This window comes from Numida meleagris, chromosome 1 (genome assembly GCF_002078875.1).
Source record: "Numida meleagris isolate 19003 breed g44 Domestic line chromosome 1, NumMel1.0, whole genome shotgun sequence".
Lineage (NCBI taxonomy): Eukaryota > Metazoa > Chordata > Aves > Galliformes > Numididae > Numida > Numida meleagris.
This window is the reverse complement of record NC_034409.1, coordinates 96,446,975-96,471,590: the sequence shown is the minus strand read 5'-3', so window position 1 is coordinate 96,471,590 and position 24,616 is coordinate 96,446,975. Positions and strand designations below refer to the sequence as shown.

General features: G+C 39.3%; 1 long non-coding RNA gene across 1 annotated transcript in view; it reads left to right on the top strand.

The window, feature by feature from the left end:
* Positions 377-24,616, top strand: part of LOC110401867 — a 67,146-nt gene continuing 42,906 nt past the window's right edge. The window contains exons 1-8 of the long non-coding RNA XR_002440652.1: positions 377-496; positions 4,433-4,618; positions 7,349-7,423; positions 8,650-10,036; positions 13,197-13,368; positions 15,259-15,484; positions 16,382-16,468; positions 18,704-18,813. This is a non-coding gene — a long non-coding RNA (uncharacterized LOC110401867). The remainder of the gene's footprint in view (positions 497-4,432; positions 4,619-7,348; positions 7,424-8,649; positions 10,037-13,196; positions 13,369-15,258; positions 15,485-16,381; positions 16,469-18,703; positions 18,814-24,616) is intronic.

The following is a 24,616-nucleotide window of genomic DNA, read 5'->3' as shown; positions in this document are numbered from 1 at the left end:
AGCAATGTCATGAAAATCTTCATTTAACAATAATCAGATTCAAATTCCTAGTTGGAAAAAAAAGTTGAAAATAGATCTCACATTTTTTTCTGATGTCCTAAAACTGATTTAATCAGTTCTCGTCATTCGAGAATGAGAGACCTAATAAAGGTGCATTAAATGTAATCTCCTTCACATGTCTGTATTTTAGCTAATAGTTTCTACCATTTGGAATGGTGACATGAGTTATGCTGCTTGCAGCAGATCCAGGGCAAGATGTCATAGAGTCATAGAATCATAGAACTGGTTAGGTTGGAAGGGACCTTGAAGATCATTGAGTCCCAACCCACTGCCGTGGGCAGGGCTACCCCCCATCAGCTCAGGCTGCCCAAGGCCCCATCCAACCTGGTCTTGAGCACCTCCAGGCAAGGGGCACCACAGCTTCTCTGAGCAGCCTGTGCCAGTTTGTCCTCTTCCTCCACCCACATCACAAGTCCAGTAGATATTTCTTCTCTTGGTAATATTCATTTTTTTCTTTTCCTCATTGATCTCTAACGTATAGATCAAGTCAGTTTGAAACAATATTTTTTACAAAGATTTTTTTCAGGTGTGTCATTGCTCAGAACTGATTTAGAGGCTACATAATTAAACCAATTCAAAATGAAAAAAAACAAACAACAGCAACCCAAACACAATGACATGAATCTCTGTCAGAGGCAGCAGATAAAGATGAGAGCAAGCAGCCATATGTGTGTGTTGGGGATAAGGTGTCAATAAAATATCAGTTTTATTTGGCTGTAAGCAGTATAGATCCTCTGACCATCCCCCGAGTCCTTATCTCTTGCTCCATCGCATTGCCTGTACATGACTTCTTGAACTGAAATGTGATATTTTTGGGGTAAAACTTTCCATGTGGTAACATATGATGAAAAACTAACAGTCAAGTGAGGGAGGAGAAAGAAAGATGAAGCTGTTACACTTTGCATTCAGCTTCCTAACACTTGACTGGAAGGATCTAGAGGCACGTCTCAGGCAAACATCAAAACAGCTATTATACAAATATGTTAGAACATCAAAGCAAAAGCTCTCTGTATACCCTAGTTGATTTCCCTTGCAAATACAAAGCTACTTCATTTATTTTCCAGTTTGTGCTCATGATTATTTTAATTTGTCATGTTTGTCCAGAGGCAGCTGTCATGTTGATGCCGTGGTGCAGTGTCACACAAGCTGTGGCCTGAGACACCCCAGCTGGGCATCTCAGTATCAGGAGAATTTATACATGTCTCATACAAAATGTATTGTACAGGAAAACTTGCAGTGGTATTTAAGAAAATAGCAAAATCTGTTACTCTGGAATGGTACAGATATTTTAAGAATCCCATATGGGCATATCTCATCTACTGTTTCTGAAGGCAGTCAGAATATACCTTAGTGACGGATAGAAAAATCTTAAGAAGCACTTAAGATAAAAAGAGAATTGTCTGTAGGTCCAATTGTCCTTCTGCATGATAAAAGCTGAATGGAAGCTGCTGGGTTAGAGGAAGGGTGCCAAAGTTGACACCTAACTGCAATTTTATTAGAGAATCACATTACAGGTCTGTCACAGAGCAGCAGTTTACCAGTTTTCGATGAGAAAGTGCCAGCTGTAATTGTGAAGAACCATGCAAACACACCCTCAAGCCACAGAGGATTCTAGCTTTAACACCACTGAATTTAACTTCAGCTGTTGTCTATTGCAGGCATCTTCCAGGTTCGTGGAAATTAAGGCTGGAAGGGACTTTAAGAACAGGTTATGCTTGGGAAGCTATCTTAATGGCTCACTGAAATTTATCTTATTGCAATTTCCATAAACTCATTGTGTTTGGCAGGGATAACGGGGCTGCACTACAAGGGAAGATGAGCCAAGGGTGACTGCAGCACAGGCGGTGCCTTCACCAGCCAGGGTGCAGCTTCACAGCAAGTAAGCAGGGCCAGGGGCTGGCAGCAGGGTCCCCAAGCAGCACAAGGGGATGAACCAGAGATAGGTTCCTCCAGAGGCAGCAGGAGATGGGATAGGAGAAGGGCTGGATACAAGAGGACAACGTGAACATGAGGCCCATCAGGGAAGCCCTGCAGGAGAACCCGGGCAGGAGGCCTGGGGCAGGATGTTGGCCGAGGCTTGTAACCCAGGGTGGGAGGGGCTGTTGGTGCTGGCAGCGGCCTGACAGCATTCACAGTAGACATGGTGGTCAGTTGTATTCTTTTCTTTTCTGTGAGACATGCATCTGCTGTTTTTATCTTTCGTTTGAAATTGCACTCGTGTACTTTCCTGGGAAGGATAAAGAGAATTGTAAAAACTGTAAAAAAAAAATAAATATATATATATAAAGATCATCCTGTTTGGTTCTTGTCTTGGGTGTTATTTTATCTCTATAGAAGCTGTGGAAGGATGTTGTTTCTGGTTGTTGTTTGTTGCATTTTTTTCTGTTTTTCTTTGTCTCTTGACAAGGGTGAGAAAAAAATATATATTTTTTCCTTCAATCAGTTTACTCTCAACTGAGATATATGAGCACATCCAAAAAGCAGACCGTGAGAACTGCACACACTCTCATACCTTGCAGTGCTACTTTTTTTTATCAAAACAATTGTGTTGAGATTACTTTTTTTCCCAGAGGTCATTATCAAACAATTTGCGCCTACGGTATGGGAAAATCAGGTAATGAGCAAGAACATGCACTACAATTGGCTGCAGTTCCCGTTATGATAGTTGAAAACCTGAATCTCTGTCATCTTCTTCAGCTTATGCATCCAGCTATTGTAGCATGAGAATTGTCAGTACTGCCTCTGAGCATTATGTCGTCCTCCATGGTTTTCATATATGCTGGAACCAACTGCTTTTTATTTGCTATGAGCACTATTGAATGCTCATACAAAAGAAGTAGGCTGAAATCTGATAATTGTCTCCTGTTGTTTACCCAAACTACCACTTGTTCAGATGTTTTTCCAAACTTTATCTGTGAAAAAAATTAAGAGAGGATAGGTCAGACTTTAAAAATATATATATTTTAATTGAGTGGAAGACCTCAGAACTTCTAGTTTGCAATGGGTTTTACTGGAATTTCTGTTCCAGTTTCGAAGAGTATGCAGAGCTATACCTAGAGTAGGATAAGGTATTTCACACATATTGTATGAACAGGGCAAACACTGAGTTATTTAAGAAAAAAGTATTTTTGTAGAGAATAGCTGTGCCCAGAGAAAATGCATATATTTCAGAAATAGGTCCATTCATAGTGCAAAAGCTTCACATCCTCAGCTATTTCCCACATTTTTTGCCATGTTTTATTAAACTAGGAACTTTTGAACCTTTGTAGGGAATTTAATCAAGTCTGATTCACAGGAGCTACACATACTATATCTTGACTCAAAGTACAGTCTAATTCTGCCTTGATGTTACTGCATAATGCATGCATACTTTACACTTACATTCCAGAGTGTATTTTTTAGCTAATATACTCTTCAAGTACTGGAGAAAAATCATCTAAAAATTGAAATGTGTGCCAGTCAAATGATAGAGATTAATAAAGATTGTTGCCTGCATGAAAAAAAAAAAACAAACCTAAACTAAGTTTCTAGCAAGAAGATATTACATTAGCAGAAGTAAGTTATTTTCTGAATTCATTCTCATATGATAAATTAACTTCTCTCACAGTACGGACATTAAATCATTTGCAGTTACCTTATCACGGCTCTCAGAATCTTTGCCTTTGCTGAGATTCCGCCAGTGTCCAGCAGCAGGAACACTCAGCTAGCTGGAAAAGAGCATGAGTTGTTTGTATAAAATTACTGAGCCATCTCTGAACTGAGAAAAAGTGCCCCTGTACAGTGACTACATAAGGGATCACCTGAGATTATTTGCTTTATAAACCCCTCACCTCTGTAGTTTCTAACTCATTACCTTTAAGACCAATGACATTTTGCTGTGACACTTTACAAGCCCAGATTCCTTACTTATGCTTGTGTGTTTTCTTAGGTAAAGCATTTGTATTTTGCCCAGATTATGCATACTATGGAAGCTTTCCATGTCACTATAGCTAAATAAGACTATGCAGATGGGAAAGAGGATGACCAATGATCTATGACGTCATAGATCTTACATACTACAGAATTTTTACTTTCATCAGCTGAGGTCACCGGGAGGAGAACAGATGGACAGATAGGACAGGGTACATTTCATTACTTGTTGACAGGTGCTGAACCTTGGGTTTTCTTCTTTTGTTTGCAAATCATCTTTGAACATTCTGATTCTGTTTTCTTTACAAAATAATCAAATAATCAAACAATTGATGATGCATTTTCAGAACCCCATTAACAATTCTTGTATTTTGTTTCCTTAGTGCAAATGGTTGGTATATGTTAGGGCCCAATAGTCTTTCTGATTCATCTGATGCATGTTTTTTTCTCATTCTATACGCAGGTGAAGACCTTTGTGTTTTTTATGAATCATACTGTGGTACAAGGTTGCAAGTCAAGAGCATAAGACCCATCATATGAGGATCTTCCATATTTCTCCCAATTCTACTTATGATCATTTGGAATAATCCAGCACTGCTTTAGAGTGCATAAATTACTGGATGGGGATATCCAGTTCTCCCAACACAAAGTATGGAAACACATATTCAACCCATTCATTTTATTTACACTTACTCTGAGCAGCTGAACTACAACTGCCTTGTGAGGAAAGATTTAAAAACAGAACAACAACATAAAAAAAAAAAAACACTCAACATATCATACATGACTGACAGAAAACAACGTACGTATAGGTATAATTATAGACTGCAAGTATCTAAGAAAGGTGGTGTTTAGTGTGGTCAAAGGGACAATCTGAAAAAAAAGAGGTGATGCCTGTTACTTTGGAATTCTGTATTACTGATAAACTAACCTTTAGCTCTTTATAATTTTTGCAAATGTTGTAATATAGAACACTACATAGCCTTTGTAATTGAATTAATATGTGTCATGTCTTATGTTCTTTACGTATTTTTTGTTAGTTTATAAACCTGTTTGGATAAATAATAGTTTATTAAATCTTTATACTAGATCAAATACTTAAAGGATCTGTAAAAGAAAAAAAAAGAGAGACTAGAGAAAAAGAAATCTATGTTAGGCTGTTCTGAGCAGGTTAACTTCATGCAGATTATTTCTCTCTTAGAGAAATACTACAGTGATATCTTAAAGACTGAGTACTTGCACCATTTCCAAGAACCTCTTCAGGCTTTCTGGTATTTTCAGGACAAATAAGCTGAGGGCCTAATATTTAAAGAAAAACATAAATGGATGAAATGTTTGCAACTATCATACAAGATCAGCTCTGAAAGTAATGCCTCTTATTTTATTATGCTGGCTCATAACGTCAGAGGCAGATGTTGGTGATATGTCAGTAGAGGCTGAACCTTTCTGCCAATACCCCATTACATTTTGTTGTCGTGTGACAGATGGCAGCAGAGGGGCAGTCTGACACAATGGTGACTGACATGGAACTGTGTATGAAGCAAAGGTGTGTCACTGAATTCCTCTATGCAGAAAAAATTGCACCTATTGATATTCATTGATGCTTGCTGTATGTTTATGGAGACCAAAGAGTAGCTGTGAGCACTGTGAGGTGGAGGGTGGTGAGTTTCAACAGCGGTGACATTGACAGTGGGTCACCTCTGCTGGTGCAGATTTTTAAGACTGCAGCATGCAGAGTCTTGTTCATTGCTAGCAAAAATGCATAGTTAATGATGGTAATTATGTTGAAAAATAGTGCTTTGTGGCTGAGCATTTGCTCTATCAAATTTTTGTAACTAGTGAAGCTCCAAAGAAGAAGAGAATCCATCCTTTCTCAGTCCTAATCACAAGACTTCTCACTACTTTTACTGCACTGAGAATTTCACTTGAATTTGGTTAATGCCCTATATTTTTTATACGAATGCTCACAAAAACGTACATGTACACAAGCATTGTCTTTGCAAGATGATGAAATCAAATAGGAGTAGAAATGCATTTAATAGACCAGTGCAATTAGTGCATTTAGAGCCTTTAGTTTCATCATACCATTTGTTGGTGTTTTTTTAAGGGTACATTGGGTACAACTAGCTCAACATGATTCCTTACCAGCTGAGGCAAAGCCATTATGAAAACACGCTAAATATAAGTCTACATCAAGGTGTTGCTGTGATTTAACAAAAATCAATTTCCCAGGGAAGCTCTGTTCTAGAACCAGTTCTCCATGGCACTGAAAATTGGTTTTCAGTTTCTGGGCTTCTTGGAGTCTTGGAGTGTATGTAGAAAAACTGTCATTCTAGAGGATGAATGGTGAGAGTGCAGAGGAATGGTTTCTGAACTCATTGGCTCTGTGCTTCTAAGCTATCAGCGCTCAAAGCTAGGATATGGGTCATCCTTTCATCTGGGGAAAACCTTCCTAAAGTACTGAAAAAGAGACCCAGAATCAGCTTTGCTGTCTCTGGATAATGCTGTTCTCCGTTTCCAATGCTCTCTGTCACAGTGCAGGCTGGAATCACAGCTGGCTCCTTCTTGTCTAGACCTCTGGCATAATATAATAAGCAGTCCAAAAGCACCACATGCAGACTTCACTTTATGCTCTAATCTAATTTAAGATCTTTTTAGTGGTCAGATCTTCAGAGAATCTGCTTTAAATTCACAAAGTCCCTTAGTCCTCTGAGTCCCTTATCACATTTTTTCTTCACTAGGCTTCAAAAAATTCAACATGCATTTCCTGTAATTTATTCAAAGATTTTCAGTTGTGTTTTTTTTTTCCCTCTCTGCCTGCATGAGTTAGGTACTCCTTCCATTCATAACGAAGTATTAAGATGGGCATAAGCTTAGTATATAAAAAAATGATGGGCCAAATAAGAATTCTTGTTATTTGTACTTTGAAAGGGGAGATGAGGCCTGCTAGAGTAAAGACAGTATTTTTAGAAATGATTGAATAGCAGAAAACTCATGAGTTGAAAACGACTCATGGAGATAGTACTGTATTTTGTTGCCAATTAAAATTAATTTGAGAATACTCATGTAATTTAAGGTAGATTTCTGTTTTCTCATTGGATGAATTTAATCCTAGTGAGAATCTTCATGACAACAAATGAGGTTAAACACACATTACCTCATTACTGCCTGAGTCCTATGTCTCTGCACGTCCACTCAGAGATGCCATCTGCTAGAATATGTGAAAAAAATGAATGCAAACTATTAGCAATATAGTTAAAAGAAAATCATGCAAAGATTGTATTTATAGTTCAGTGGATTTATCTTAGACATTATTTAATCACTGTAATCTTCAGTAGATAAATTATGTTTTGCTTTTATTTTGTCTTTGTATTTTCAGGTTTTCAGATGTTTCTGCCCAGATGAGCAATTACAAGTAGCTAGCTTGGAAGGAAATGAAAAGGAGATTGCACAGGTATAATACTAAAAAGCAAACACTTACAAATGCTGTTGAAGATTATGTACTTCAGCATTTGAGAAGAAAAAGAGAGTATGGTGAAGATTACATCTTCCTATTCCACTTTTCTATCCAAAATGCACCCTCCAGCCACTAAAACCTCCTCCATGCTGTAGTTCAGTCTTAGTTTACTCGCAGAGCATCTGAATGTAATGAATAAGGAGAGACATTTTAGTAAGCGTGATTGACGCACACAGACAGATCTTGCTGTCTGCCAAATTCACTTAGTGCCCTGTAACTCAGAAGTGGACAGAGCTGTGTGATGGAGAGTAAACTCTCCACATGAGAAATTTTCACTGGCAAAGAATTGCCAGCTTCAGACATTTGGAAATCATAGCTCATGCCTCAGAAGACTGTCACTGGGCTTTAAAAATATGACACATATTTAGAGTAATATATTTTGTTTGGTTTTGCATTTACATTTCACATTTGGAGACTTTGTCTTGTTCAAGATTTCTTCTGCGAGTACTTAGTTTCTTAAATGAGAGCTGATATTCTTTTGAAATTTTATGGTCCAGCAGCTGTTCTCCATGAATGCTAGTAGAAATTGTAAGGCTTGGCACAGAGTTTCAAGAGTTGGCCATAAGTCTGGCACAATAAATGCTGCATCTGGCACAGGAAAACCCCTATCAGGTGTAAGATAGAAGACTGGTAACAGGAATATCAGACTGAGCTGAAATGTGACAGAGAAAAATGAGGGGAGTGGATGAACTGGACTGGTTTCACTCTTTTTATTGACAAGAGCATGGGTTCTGCCTCCTGAACCCTATAACTCACAGGAGCTTCGTAGAGGGAGAGCATTCCTCCACCAGATCAAGGTATTGCTATCTATCTTGATCTCTCTTCCTCATGCAACCCAAACAGGAAGGGAGAATGTAAAAGCCACTGACACGTTATTAAATGAAAAATGTTCAGAAGAGGTCATGAACAAAATCTCAGGGCTGTTTAAAGTTGCCTGATTGCTGTCTGTGTAGCAAATAAGGCAACCATACAAAGGTCACTATGTCTCATCCTATTACATCAGTGCCCTTTGAAAGTACATTGTGTCCCTTCAAGTTGTGTCACATCAAGAGCTGGTTGAGTGCTTTATTGTGACTGATATTCATTGCTAATTTAACTTTCTGTTGCTGGTACATTATTTGTGAAATGATTCTTGTTCTGAGAAGCACATTTGTTATTTGCAGGTGTTTGAACGACTTGCAGATACTCCCTTTGATGGTTCCTGTTGTTAGGGCAGTCACGTAAAACAGGTGACTCCTTCTCTTCTCTTTTTTGATCAGATGACCACAGTGGAAGAATAAGTGGAAAAACAGGATTACCAAAGCATGCATTTTTCATTTCTATATTACCTTACTCACCTTTTTTAAAGAGTATGGGTTAAAAGAGTAAAAAAAAATGGCAAACAAGCCTGTGTATTACAGCTGACAATGAGCATGAATTTGGAAGATTTTCAGTGGTGACTATACTTTCCGTACATGGTTATGAGCCGGTTTTTGGTTTGGTTTGGTTTGAGTTGACTTGGGTTTTTCAGGCGTTACAAAAAACAGTAAATCCCTTCAAATGTTGCATTAGGAGTAAGTCTCAAAATTCTCCGCTAGAGGACACTCTCTTCTTTTAAATGACATGTTTTGTAGTCGTCTAAGTGAACGACGAGTTCCCAGCTGCGAGACCTACCTCTTTCGGTCCTACCTCAGTGAGTTTATAAAAATGTACGAATGAGGTCAGCGCTGAGGGACTTGTTTGAAGTCTCAGAATGGAAAAAGATTTTTAAAGCAGCATCCAGTTAGATTAGGTAACCTTTAAGATTGAACCAAAGCGTGTGGAAAATCTCACTCAGTTTTGACACGTGTAATATTTTATGCATATAAAAATATCAAAAATATCTTCACCTCGTTTTGTCATTTACACTAAAAATTTTATCAAACACGATTCTCACCCATGGTGGAGACACTCAGTTTTATTTTTACTTCACTGAATGTGAGAATGTTAGTGCTTAATATATGCTGTTGAAACGTCAGGCAATTAATGTGTTACTTTTTCTTAGGGTCCATTTTCGTGTCAGACCTGCCCCAATTTAATGGGGAAATGCTAATGAAAGGGCTAATTCCACTCATTTGTCTGCTTGTACCTGGCTTTGTGTTTCCTTTGCCTTTATTCTTTCAGACCTAATGACTGTGCAGTTGCAAGGTGAGCTGGACTAATCAGGTGGCTGAACAGAGAACAAAACCACCAAAACAATCAGATGGGCTATTTTGAGCCAAAGCACTAGGTCCTCTGCACAGGAGCTGGAGGCATACAGCTGGGAGAGAAAGGCAGGAGCAGGACTTCCCTGCAGCAGCAGTTTGCCTTTGCACCAGACTAGCTGCAACATGATATCACACATTTTCAGGCCGCTAAAAATGTCATGCAAACACCACTTTGTTTTTTATTTGTTTTGTTTCTGAAACTGAAGTTAGGTCACATCCTGGCTTCTGATCTGTAATGTTAGAATCATGTAATCTCCTGGAGTTCGCTGGGTTCACAGCTGCTACAAAACAGGTGGCCTGAGAGAATTAGACCAATAAAAGAAGTGTAAGTAAACTTGGGTTTATTTATCTTTTATTTTATTGTTATTCTGCACTCCCAGTGTTATAGTCACGTGGCTGTTCTCTATAACACTATAAACTATGCTACTCAGGAGAAGTAGTCATTGAAAATAATTAAGACAATACTCTGTGAATCCATGAGTTTATAAAAAATGGCCTCTATAGATCTGTAGTGCTTACTGAATAGAATAGACTTACTTGGGCAACAGCTACCATAAGGTATTCAAGTTGTAACAGATTCTTAAGTATGTGGTACATGTATGTGAAAAGCCAGATCTTCTCTCACTAAGAATATGTGTTAAAAACACAAATTCTCGTGCATGGTGATTTGATGTTTTTCCTGATCTAACAGTTTTGTTATAAAGAAATCAATAAGAGAGGAGTTATAATTATTAAAATACAACTGAAAAAAGCTACCAACAAAACACATTGATGGTTTTGCATTATGTATATTTTATGTTATTATTTTCTGTCTTTTGAGTGTGATATTTTCTGTTAGTGTACTTTATAGGTGTCTATGCCTTTGGTAGCAGTATAAAATATTTATTGCTAAACATGATTTTTTCACTTTTTTTGTTTTACTCGCTTTGGAAACCTACAAATAAAAAGCAGACAGACTTGTGGTAGTCAGAACTATACCCAGACACAGCAAACTGGTACCTAGACCCTACTATGCTAGTTGAACATCTTGCTTTTCTTCTTGATGGGCTTAGGAACAGGACATCTTCCACTGTAGACAGCTAGACTGTTTACCACAGTGAGTGTAGTTACTCAACATTGGATGACACATATGGATTAAATATGCTACAGCCCACATCTTAGCAAGGGATGCCTGTATAGATATGAAGTCACAGAATAAAAGAGTGCATGCTTTCACAGAAAAACACAATCCTATTGCAAGATTCTGAGGCTAAAAGCTGAGAATGACAGATGGGAAAACATGACTCAGTTATCTACATATTTTCATGTGAATAGGTAGTTGTGCTACCTAAATTTGAAATTCACAGTTTAATTTCAAGACAAACATCAGAGACCTAAACTATGATGTGGTCTGTGTTCCCATGCAAGGTAGTTGTACTCAGGACAGCTCTCATGAACTTTGAGCCAGACTGTTTATTTGTCTGCTGCAAAAGGAAGAAAAGAAGAGGGGGAAATCTGGGCTGTAAAATTCCGTTTGTTGGCGAGCCCAGCTAGTACAAGGAGGGAGGGAATCATGGTTCACAACTGATACAGGCCCACAACAGAGTATGTCTGAATCAATTCTTCTCATGTGATTCAAGGCACACTGTAATTAATAATTCTTCATTTGGTATCCTTCATATAGTTTTGAGGCTTCATACCTAGCCATGGTAACCATGCTGAAAAAACATGGAAAAGAAAAAGATGGAAATTTTAGCTGGACTGCTGGTAGAAATAACCAAAGTTCCTGAGTGTTAAATTAAGGCAGCAAGAGCCAGAATGAATTAATATGAAACAGATTATCACGACATAACAAGCCATTCAGTATCGTCAAAATACTCTTTAAAACTAGCTTGATAGCATATGGTCAGCAGAGCAGAATTTTCTAAGGAGATGCTTGCCAGGTTTTCATGATAATTTTGTTATGGAATAAAAACCAATAGTTCAGCTAGTATAATGGAATGAGTAAAGTCACAGAAGCAAGAAGAACCATCAGTTCAAAAACTCAAAAACTATGCACAGACACAAATAATATTAGTAGGTCTGAAAAGACGGCAGTATTTTGGAAGAAGGTACGTCTTTTTTCAGAGAAGCAATACTGTTGGATAAAATCTGTATCTTTTATTCCTGTTACTTTCTGTGGTGGAGATGTCTTTGTTTCTGTGGGGCACGTGCATAGGCGGCAAAAGAAGTTACTTCCTGAATATGGTAAGCGGAAAAATCCTGGTTTTTAAATCTTCAGTTTGCTTTGGAAGCAAAAATCAGTGTCTAGACTCTTAAGGTCTAGAAAAGTTAAAGCACGAACAATGAAAAGATCAACTATGTTACCCACCATTAGTTATCTACAGACAGTCAACGTGGTGCTGCCACTGCCATCCTCATAGAATCTTGTTTGTCAAATTCAGAATCTCAGTCTTTCCCACTGATAGCGATCCCAAGCCTCGGCTCATGACTGTAATAATCCAGTGTACCAGGACTGAGGTTGGCAGCTTCCAGTCTCTGGCACAGTGGCGAACAGAACAGAGCAGAGCTGTCCTGAAAGGCACACCAGCTCCAAGGAGTGGCATTCCCCTGAGTTTGTGAACCACGGTACCCCTTCATCACCTTCTGCTCCAAGTGCACTCCTTTGACCTTTTCCCACCCTGGTATAAATTTACAACATGTACACTAATAAACACTTAAAAAGCAATCTTCATTCTCTATCTTTTTCTCATAAAAAAAACCACTACCGAAAGTTTCTCTCTACATGGGCTCTTCTCCCTGGGGGCAGGATGAAAGGAGAAACAAGTGACAGATGTTAGCTGTTCTGGTTAATGCACTGTTAGAAAGCACTCAGACACTACGGTGATGAGGGCATTATGAAAGTCCATGTGGGAGAGGACAGAATGGGCACGTGGCATGTAACATCAGAGGCACAATTGCATACAGCTTGCTTTCTGCACCTTGCTAAGGAGCCCTGTCTGCTGGCCAAGCCACCCTGTTTCTTCTGTCCCGCTGTTGACAGTAGAACAGAGAAACATACAGGGTGAGCACTCTTTTGGAGAATGTATACTCTGTCTTCCATTTCCTAAAGCACTCAAGGGATTAAACAATAAGAATCACAGCCAGGATTAGCATTTTAATGGGGAACGATGAGTGTGAAAATTCTCATAATTTGGCCTTTGAGCACCATCTAAAAAAATCTGCAGGCAAAGAGGGGCAGAGACAGAGAATGTGCTCTGACCAGACTTATGAGAAATTCAGCATGTGTTTTAATGAGGGATGGGTTAAAGTAAATCAGTGCAGTTGACCTTGTTGGAGACACATTTTCCTCATGCAAAATCCTGACATTTCAGACCTGCTTTCACACATTCCATGAATAGATGTCATTACTCATTATCACATTTATCATTACAAGTATAAAACAATGAGGTGTCAACGAGGGGAAGGATTAAAATAGGCTTTACTATTTTTTTTTTTCTCTGCAGAAAGTACCTGGCAAAGGTAATTATGTGGCAACTTGTTCTAAAAGAGGGAAACCAAGCCAAGTTTCTGACATGGAAAAGTGTTCCTCTGAGGTGTTGTTCAACTCAGACCAAAACTTTCCATTACCCTGATCCTTTCCAGACCAGCATAGGACGCTAAGCTGAGCTTGGAGAGGTAACAGCCAATTCTTCCCTTTGTTGTGGGTTTTATTTTCGACTTCACTGCAGGTAACATCAAGTGCAGTGCAGCTCTTCGCTCCTGTTTTGGAGGAAAGTCAATGCAGTTTTCATGTACGGCAATAAACTATGTTATAAAGACCAACTTGACAGTCAGTTTCTGAATCTATTTGTGGCAAACTGTCATGGGATAGCTAGGGCGGATGGAAAGCGACACAGTTACTGAGGTGTGGAGAAGGGTGAATACCTGGCATGCAAAAGTGGAGAGGCAGAGATTATCTCCTTACAGACATCTCCTTACTCACTTAGCCTACAGTGAGCCCAGCTCTGTCCGCAAGGAGGTGAGGCTCGGGATGGTTCAGAGGGTTCGTGGCTTGCCCTGCTGTGCCAGAATGGCCCTGTTCTCTTTTTCTTTTTTTCTTTTTTTTCTTTTTTTGGCAGCTAGGATTTGTTTTTTGTTTTTTTAAAACCTGACCTGTTTGCTGGGCAGCTTCACAATGCGGCCAGGACAAGGGGAGAAGGCAGAACACAGTGGCATGAGACAAAAATGGGCAGGAACTATGTGAGGAGAAGGTGGTTAAGAAAGGACTGCGAGGTATTGCCATTCACAGCGCTGCTCATGCAGCAAAACAGGCTCCTAAGACTATTCCACCATCCTAAATTTGGTGATACGTGCTGTGTGCTGGGAATGGGAATCATGCAGTTTGAACTGCTGTAATATATTTTTTTTAATAGAAAGAAAACTGGCTTTTCACCGATAGTAAACCCTGCTATTTGCAAATGAACTTTTTTAAAAAAATGCATCAGTTAATAGAAGTCTCTGTCATGTAGCCAAATGCAAACTCAAGTGAATAAGATTGCCAATTATTGGTATAATTTTGAAAGAAAGGTATTTGGAACTAATTGTATGCTTCTCTTGGATAGCCAGCTTCTATCACTTTGTTTTTGCAGTGCCATCTTCCCTCCAATTGACAGTATGATGGCCTTTTTTTTAAAATAGAATTTTCTCTTTTGAAAAAATTAAAGCCTTAGTAAAAAAAAAAACAAAAAAAAAAAAACCTAGCTTCCACAAAATAAACCCGTCAATTACATTTTGATGCCATTCCATTGTGACCAGCAGAACATCTAGAATGACTGCAAAATCTGTTGAGGATGGTAGGAAAATTGCTAGTTCTATATGCTCATTTCAGAAATGCAAAGATGATCTTGCTTACATCAAAAGGAGTGTTAACATGACTCTAGCTGTAGAAAAGCTACAGAACGTTGCCTTTACTCATGTGCTCCTCCAGTGAGCATCCACAAAGAGTCTATTCTGCTTTCTCTAGAACTTTCATTATGCAAGTGGTAAAGTGCTGCATACAGAACTGACAGTGGAATAATATCTAAAATAGTATTATGTGATAGAGCCTGTGATACGAGAAGCTTTGTGTGGGAATGGATAGTGCCCCACTCATGCAGAATATCATATTAACCTCTATATATTTTACAACATTGAACGTCAAATATATGTGTCCCTATGCAGGCCAAATGAAAAGAGGCATTGCCTGATTTTGAAAACAATTTGATTTCCATTTAATGATCAAAGATTCATAGATTTAAAAGGCCAGAGGGACCATTGTGATCATTTTGTCTGACCTCCTGTATCACACAGGCCAGAGAACCTCACCCATTAATTTCTGCCCCAAGACCATAACTCCTGCTTGTGTGAATACAATTCTTTTAGAGACATATTGCTTAAAGCCCAGTACCATGGCTGTGAGCAAACTAGAATGGGTAATTCTGTGCACTTGCTGTAACCATCTAGTGAGGGATATATTTTTTGTGAGCTTTGTTTAAAACTTCCGAATGGTTTTGCCACCATCTCTGACAAATGAATCCTTGCACTTAGTCTGTCAGCAGCTAAAAGCCCGGCGATACGTGTTTCTCCAAGAACCGCCTAACCCTTGGCCTCTGTCAGCGAAGGTGCCAGGTCTGGTGGCAGTTTCTGTAATCCAGAGTTTTCAGCTCCAAAGTGGACGGACAAGTTAATTCCCTTCATGTGGACCACCAGACAGCCATCAGGCGCTGATCAGTTTCATTGGCTGTGCACATGCACGCGGTTCACTTCTGTAAATGTAAGTCACTGAAATACTGTAATGTTCCGCAATGAGCATGGTTACTGATATTTTCTAACAACTTATTTTCCCCTTTTAAATTATAATCATAATTTTCCATTCTAGACACTTGTTAAAATAGATTGATTTAGCATATGCTATTTCACAGCAGCACCAAGAGTAGGTAGCCCCTGCCTTCAAAAGTTTTAAATCTAAACTGCAGAGAATGTGCCATAGCATATATCACGCAGTTTTTAATATGATACAACTCTTAAGATAACTCCTGTCACTACGCTTTGATACTTTGCATTTCCTGTAAATTAATCTTTCGTTTCCAACTGTTAATCTCTGGAACTGCAATGTACAATATAAATGGGATCTTTTAAAAATAGCAGAGTAATATAATGAATTAAAATGACAGTAAAGAAAAAAAAAAAAACTTCAGTTGTGCCAGAAATCAGTTCAATATGCTGGCTTAGTCTTTTTTAAATGAAATTGAACTGATGAAGTTAAATGCAGTTCTTGCGCAGAAAAGTATGTATGAAAAATATTTACGTGGTCAGCACTTTAGAAATTACATACGGTCACCATATAAAACTATATGATAAAAACTTGGGATAACTTTATTATTTTCATGTTGGATATAAACAAACGTAAGATTGCAGTGAATGACAAATAATTTTGTCCCATATAAAGCCACATTTATTAGAATGTAACAGAATGCTGTTACTGATTATGCCTGAGAGATTAGCTGATTTTCAGAGATGTGGTTTTATTTAATTAGAACTCGAAATGGTTAGGAGAGCAGTCATCTTTGCTGATGGTGTTATGTATTTGTGTATTTTACGCAAAGAAAGCACATATCCGTACATTTGCATGCAGGAGTATTTAGACAAGTGATAGTTTTTATGTTCTCAGCCCTCTGCAGCTAAGCTCTCAGCACAGAAATCTCTCTGAAGACCTTCAGAAAAACCATGTTCCAGTGCTTATTTAAGCTGTGTCTTGGTACGTGCTGCCGCTTCTTTTTCAGTTTCTCTTTCTGTCTTTCACTCCAGTGTTGCTCAGCAAAATCTCCCTGACTATTCCTGCTTTTGTTTTGAGGAGTGACATGCTGTAGCATTTCACTTAACTGTCTCCTTATATATCAGCACTTGGTTTCCATGTTGGAAAGCAATGATTTTTTCAGTCGCTGTAATCAAACATAGTGTTACATCCCACCATTGTCAATGAAGTACGAGAGACTTTATATTAATACTTAACCTTTCATATTGTGCTTGTGAAAGACAGCTGTGAAAAGAGAAATGAGAAGCAGCTCTACAAAATATGGCCCTGAAGAAATACCACACAGAAACTCACACAGTACTTTCTGTACCTTGTAATGGCTTTACTTTATTTGCCACTGTTCCCAATTGTTTGCAGAACAACTGTAATACCACCGCCACCAACATACTCTGCATCATCTAATGCCAAGCATATATACTAGCCCTCCCAAATACTGATGACTTCTCACATAATAAAAAGCCACAGGACAGAGCCTTTGGCTATGGGTGCTGTTTAGAGCTTAGCTGGACGTTTTTTATTACTGGTATCTTCCGAGGGATTTTGGTTCATTCACATCACATCTGTATACTCCAGATGCAGGCGTTGTGGCTGGGCTCTGATGCTGCACTGAGTTGATGCCCACAGGCTTTGGCAGCATCAGGAAAGAGTTCCCAGCCAGAAGCGTATGTGAAGACCTCTTTGCTCCTATGCACAGGTTCAGGGATCTGCCTGTGGTGGAAAGGGACCATCCATGTACAGAAATTAGGAAGCTGATGTAAATTATCGTCCAAAGACTGTGTTAATTGCCTCAATCAGCTAATACTGAGAATCTGTAGTCTTTCGTGCTTACAAAGGTCTCATCTCAGATCAGTGTCATAGGAGTAGCTAAATAATTGCTTCTCTGAAAGGTTTATGTCGTACTTGGATGGAATTAACCTAAATTTAACTGCCTAAAAATGAACTGTCTATTCTATACCTAGACTCAACAGAGAGGAAGATACCCTCAGCAATGATACATCTCATTGAACATAGCATCTGCCTTGGGAAAGGATGAGTTGTCCTCTGGAAGTGCTCTAATACTCATTTATATATAATATAATAGCTTAGTCTAGCTGTTTACATTAAGAAAATGTGAGATGTCTCTTAACATTGGTGAGCATTTACACCGCACTCAAAGAAACATTCTTGCTTAGGTACCAGTAGCAGTCTGTCTGTAGTCTACATGTGATGCACGTTTCTGATACTCTGAATTTGAAGAATTAAAGGGGTAAAATCATAACTACCTTGGATCAGACACTTTGCACAGCAGCGTTGTGGCTTTAAGCCACAGCTATTTGTTGCAACAGTAGGGAATGATTCTGCATTCTGTATTGATTTGAAGATATTGCTTTTGATTTTAGGTGCTAGCTGCTATACTTGAGACAACAATTAGCTTAGGGATAAGAGGCCACCATACGCAAAAGCTAGAAATATTTTACAGTAGAGTAAAATATTCTTTATTTTTTATGAGAATCTTTGCAGTATTTCATGAAATTGATCATAATTTTGCCAATTGTTTACGGGAAGTACTTTTTAAAATACTTCTACTGCAAGGTTTTTCTCTGTGTTCTTGTAACATCTCTGAAGTTAACTTGTTTGTGATCATAAAAATTAGTAAAAAGAGAGCAGCAGGCACCAGAGCTGATACGTGAAATGTCAATCAGCTTTCGGATCATCATTTGCTATGACAGCAGTGGGAAGGAAGAAGAATGGCGGTCATAAATTTATTTTAATGTGTCCTGCAACCTTGTGATTGATTAGACCAAAAACAGATTGTTTCATCCTTTTTCCACAATTGGATTTTCTGCTTAAATCCAGAACTGCCGAAGTGCAATAAAACACTCTCATGAAAGCAGTAATCTCCCTAAATCTTCAAATTCCCCCTGCCTCCCACAACCTCATTTCATACACAAACACAGAACAAAATGACGTATAAAAGCAGCAAAAGTGATTACCATCAGCAGAGTTTCCTTTTTAATGTATTAGACCTTTAATCTTTTCTTAAGTGTTGGCCATTAAAATTATTAAACTGCATCCCCTCCTCCTGACAATGTATAGCTTTTGAATAAATTGACTAAGGCATTTAAAAATATATACTGTGATATTTCTACAGCTCTGTTGGTCTGTTTTTTAAGAGTAAATTTTGTATTGTTTAATGAGGTCATCTCATCCCTTTCTGCAAAGCTGGTGGCTCCTGGCAGCTGCAGGAGTTGCATCTCCCCTCCATTCTCAAGGAAGTGCAGGGATCCAGGAAGCTCCTCTGGGTGATGGTGAGTAGGCAGAAGGACTGCTCTCTCTGAAGTCATCTGCTGGGAGTGGATATGCAGCCTTTTCAGAGCTACCTTTCGCTTCTCTTTCAAGCCCACGGATTGAGTGAATATTGGCCTTAAGTATGTCCACAACCAGAAGGTTAACTACTGGCTAAATAAACATGATGGCAGTTAATTATATAATAATTTTCACATTTCTAAAAGGACTACAGCCCTGCAGGTTCCATAGGGGCAGCAGCAAACAGTGGCAAGTTAGGCAGTTCCTTTCCTTTGCTGGATCACTAATATGACTGGCAGAAGTGTTCAAAAGCAATGACGAGTCTAAGGAGACCCATCTGAGAGGTGTCGGGGAGGCACTGGCTTTTCAGGAGGTCAGAGGACTTACGTTTTCCAACATCAGGCTGCAGAAAGGAATCTCTATGATGCAGCTACCACAAATCATTTGAAACATTTGAAAGTATTAATCATTAATATTACTGTCAATCCCATATTGACTGTCAATCCCCATGTATCAGTGAGGCTGGGGTTCTCCAGCTCTAGACTTAAGAGCAAATGACAAGACTTCAGATTTTCATTTAGTACAAATCTAGTGCCTATGACTGACAGAAATGAACACTGCAGTCTTGGAAAATGAATCATGGCAAATGAGCAAGATAAATTCTTTTACTAAATAGGCAATACACTGACCAGAATGACTTCTGCTACATACTGTCTGCTCTCCCTGGCATGTGGTGACTAAGAATTGAGTGCTGTGGGAAAAGTGTTTGGGTGTAGCAGATGAGTTTCGGGATGCTGTGGTCTGATCTTGTGAACACACACACAAATGACTAACTTCATTTGAATAGTCCCACAGAACAGGAGTCACTTCATTCCTATATGTTTATAAACTCAGGAGCATATGTTTATAAGCTCAGCTCTCTCTCTGAAAAAAATTTAGTCATTTACTTTTCATTTGTTATAGTCAGTTTATCTTTAACTTCACTTAAAACAAGTAATGTTCTTATTTGAACAGTAAGTGGAAGTGTGCCACATCAGTGCTTTGACAATTAGCCAGTCTAGCTACAATAGCGTAGGAGTTACAGTAAGCATACATAGAAAGTTGCATCGGTCATTTATTTTGAGCAAGTTTGCCAACTTGGCCCATCTTCCTGAGCAGTTCACTCGTTTGACACAAGCAATGAAAGCCATTCCACTTATCTTAATTACTTTACTCATGTCTTCCATATTCCTGTAACAGTTCTTGATTGTTCAGCATCAGAAATTAAATGTATCGTCTGCCATTATTTCCACAGTTACCAAGTATAAGCAGTTAGGTAGTATTAGTAAGGTATATGCTAGCCCTTCGCTTTTAGGAGTCTGAAATTCACCTTTTGCATTAGATCAAAAGTACAAGCAGTGTTGGCTTGGTTAGCTTAGCTCCTGGCTGGCTCAGGTAACAAACCAACCAAATCAAACTGGCAGCGTTGTTGGTTATCACTAGCTATATTAATAACTGCAGTCCTTGTGCACAACTTATATGTAGATAACCTTGTATGTGATTGGAAAAAGTTTACTTTCAGTTAAAGCAGTTGCTTTCTCTTCACACAATTTTTCTAAAACAGTCAGGCATGGCTAGTGAAGATAGACAGAGGGAAAAAACACAAGATGATCTAGATACAGCTGCAAAAATCCCTCCAGCAGCCCACAAGAAAACAGATAATGTTTGCTCAAGCAAACATGCAAAAGCTAGGAAAAGCCAGAATTAATGTTGCCCACGTAACCTTATTATGGCCTTCTGTATATACATGCCTTAATTTCATTGACCTCTGGTACCTCAGCAGGGTGTGAATCAGCATTGCGTAAGGCGGGGGAATTTTGCTTTTACAGCCCTCCTCAAATGAATGGTGGCAAGGACAGTTTTACAGGTTTAAAACAATGCCCTTTCCCCTCCCACTGCGTTTGGAAACATCTGCATTGTTTTAGATGAATTGTTTCAAAACAGGCATACATCCAGAGTCTAGTTCTGTACTTCTTGGTAGAAGCCCACTAATGTTGAAAAACAACACAAAATTGGGATTTACAATGGAAAATGTGCAGCATCCACAGTGAATTGATGATCTAGAGGAATTTCTTTCAAGATCTGTAGTGATTTGGGTGTACCTGAGCTAGCCTGCTCCAACAGTGAGGTTTTGGAAGGGCTTTCCTGCTTCTTGCTCCCCTCCATTTCCCCTGCACCACGATTTTTAAGAGCTCAGTTATACCCCATGTGCTCTGAAAGTTGTACCCATTCTTTCTGTGTTGGTTTTTCTTTTTTATTCTTTTTTTTTTTCCCCAAAATGAATGATTTCACTGACTATGTTCAGAGAGTGGCTTCACAAAGAGTTGCAGCAGCTCAGCTGAGGGGCCAGTAAATCGTGTTGGGGGTTGACAGGGCAGGTACGAGGCAAGTGGGAGATCAGGAACCTGTTAATCCATTTTTCAGCTGGAAAAATTTTAACGAGGAACAAACCATTAATTTTTTAATTGTGCTCTCATCTGTAACTTTAAATTATAAATCCGAAGACACAGTACAGTGCTGCTACTCAAACAGCAGTCTCTTACCCAGCTCCCAAGCACATCTTACCCAGACCTCACTGTATCAGCAGGCAATCCAGTCTTTCTTACCACCGCCCTACCCTCCCAGGAGCAGCTGGAAGTTGCAAAGGCAGAGCTGAAACCAGAATGTTGCTTCCCGCTGATCAAATCTCAGTAAAGAATTAACAGACCTTAGAAGAATTTCCCCACAAATCTCTGTAGAAATTAATTAAGTACCCCTTTCTCCACTGGATTAACCAAAATGTACTGTTTCCCTCAGCACTGAGACCTTCTTCCACAGGCAGACTGGGTGCCCCGGCCTGCCCTGGGCCCCGCTGCACCCAGCACCACCATGACACAGCCCTAGCCAGGCCGGGGCCTGGGGAAGGCCAGGCTGTTGCCCACCCTGACCACTGCCCCAGCCCTGCTCACCTCGCTGGCTGGGGAGGGAGGCACTGCACCGCCCTCATGGCCCCACAGGCCCCATCTCCTGCATAGCCCCAGGACAAGCCTTCCGCAGAGCAAGCCCTCCTTATGTCCCATAGCATTAGCAAACAAATCAGTTTTTTGGTACAGGCAAACTGAAGCTGAAGCTGTAAAAAGCACAAAACTTTATTAGCTTCTTGAAACCCCTTTGGCAACTCGTATTCCTTGTGAATGGTGTTTTCAATAAAGATGGGCTCAGAGTTAAAGTGAGTTTGACTTCAGGAACTGTGAAGAATTCTCAGCACTGCTGTAAGCCCTGAGCAGGTGTCTGTTCTGTCGGTGATATTTGCCAGCCCCTGGAAGGCAACAAAATTTAAAGCAGTTGACCTTAGAATTTCTCAGAGTCACAGGAACTCCCTAGGAACTGCTAAGGTACTCTGACACCTCATCCTTATGTCCTTGAGGTTGCAGACATAGATCATCTCCTTGAATCCCAGTGCCACGGCCATGTCTCAGTCTCTTCCAGTTCTCCCTCTGGGCAAAAGCCAGCACTGAAAGTGAGAGGAGCAACCTTAATTTGCACTCTCTTTTCTAGCAGTCTCCTAGTATGGAACTGTGCATTGGAAAATGTTTCCTCCTTACACGTAACTAACCCTTTCTTGCCAAATCCAAAGCACATGGTGTCGCTACCAGAAGAGTTTAGTGGGAAGGTGAGAAGAGGGCAGATGGCTTTTTTTTTCTGAGGTTTTACCTTTCCTTTTGGCTCCTACTCATCCTCATCTGTCTTCCTGTGCCAGGGAACAGAGGTCTCTTAACAGGCTACCTAAAAAATTCACTGCTGCTCACTGCAAACTGGAGAAAAGTGTGCCTCATTCATCACTGCACTTCTGCCCAGCCAAGGCAATGTGACACCACTGAAAACAGCTGGGATGGAGATGGAATAGAGCTTCAGTGAATCAACGAAGAGAATAAACTGTCACATTGCTGCAGTTTTACCTGTAGCCTTTGCACATCAAATGTACTCTTTGCACTGCAAAGCAGCAGTATCACTCTTGTAAGCACAAATAAAACACACCTCTTTGGACAGCCTGACCTGCTTAGAATAAGAAACTACACTAATCTAGTTTTGTGTGATCAGGCTGGCTTTTATTTTCAGAGCTGTGAGCTGGTAACATATTGCTACTGACTGTCTTTATTCAACAAGAATAATGTCAAACACTCTTCCGGCAGAAAAAAAATGTAGACTTTGACCATACATTAACCCCATTAGTATGATGTTAACTTTTGACTTTAATTCTGGCACAGTGTAAAGGTTATTTAAAATCAGGAAAAAAATGAAAAGAAACATTAAACACATTCCTATTTCTGCTGAAAAATTGAGTGATAATTTTGTGTTAATGTCATGAGATGGCTGAAAGGATTTCACGTCTCTGTGTCTTGCATAGAGTGTTACTGGAGGTATCCTGGGCAACTTGCAAACAACAGCAGAAAAAAAGAAACACGTAACAGATTTTAAAAGGAATTAAACCTGTACTTTACCCAAAGAAGTCATTTCAGAGGCACATCATCTGAGGAGCAAGGCTTTTACTTCAGTAACACACGCATATACTAATTGATGAAAATATAATGATGATCAAAATAATATAATGAAAAAATCTCATTAATTGTTAATTTTCCTATATTGTAATTTATGCCAGCACTTTGCATACAAAGATACCCTTCTTAATGAACATTTGTTAGAGGAGTAAACCCCCTAAAGAGGTATAATTTTGGTCTTTGAAAGGCTATATACATTGCCTCCAGAGGTTTAATATTTGGCATAATGTAATTTGCAGCTTCTGCTGCAAAAAGTATCTGAGAAAATTAGGGGCCATAAATTACTAATTACACAAAACTTACAATAGCCAAATGATGGCTGCTTCCAACAGAGAGATTAATATAACAAAAGCCAATACTCCGATTTCCCAAGATTGCAAAGATTCTAGATGGATAAACATGAGGCATACAAAGAGAGATGTGCTCAGCACTCCCTTAAGGTAAACCTGCATTTTATTTTTCAATGGTTGCATATATTTACCGTAGGAGAAATGTAAAGTCAGCTGCAATTGCATGCAGAAACCGTTATAACCTATGGGTAGTAAACTCCAAATATGCCCCAGGGGACTGATTGGAAGTTACCTACAGTTCTCTCATTATCACAGCACTTTGCGTCTCTGGTGACTTTTGTCATGGTAAGCAGATTGCAGATGAGTGAGTGCAAGATGAAAAAATCAAAGTACATAAGCATATTTTATGAGATAGGTACTCAAACTTCATCTATTTCAATGAACCACAGGAAACAGCAATCTTACCTCTTCTGTAGCTCAAGTTATTTGTTCTTCTTGTGTTGTTGATGTCTAGTTTTGATAGGACTGTGCCACTGTGTGTATTTGTGCTACAAAAATATAAAAAGAGAGTCACTTCCCATAGTGACTGAGTGAGCAGAGGGTGGGTTTGAATTCTCCAGAAAATGCTTACATGGCCAACACATCCAGCAAGGAAAGAGGCAGACCAGCTCTCTGAGCCCTCTGCTGAGGTACAAGAATGTTTTCACTGGCTACAAAACTAACCACTTCGGTCATACTAGGTCCAGTCTACTTCTAGATCATGCTGAAACCTGTGCAAAGGGCAGCTCCATGTTGCATTCTACTAAGGCACTAGTGGCTTGCCTCTTCGAATGTTGCTAAAGGCTCAGCTTAACTGCTTCTACAGGTGGTCAGCATTCTAGAACTTAAGTTTTTTGAGATCAGTAAGACCTCCTGCTTATTAAAGAAGATCTGTTCAA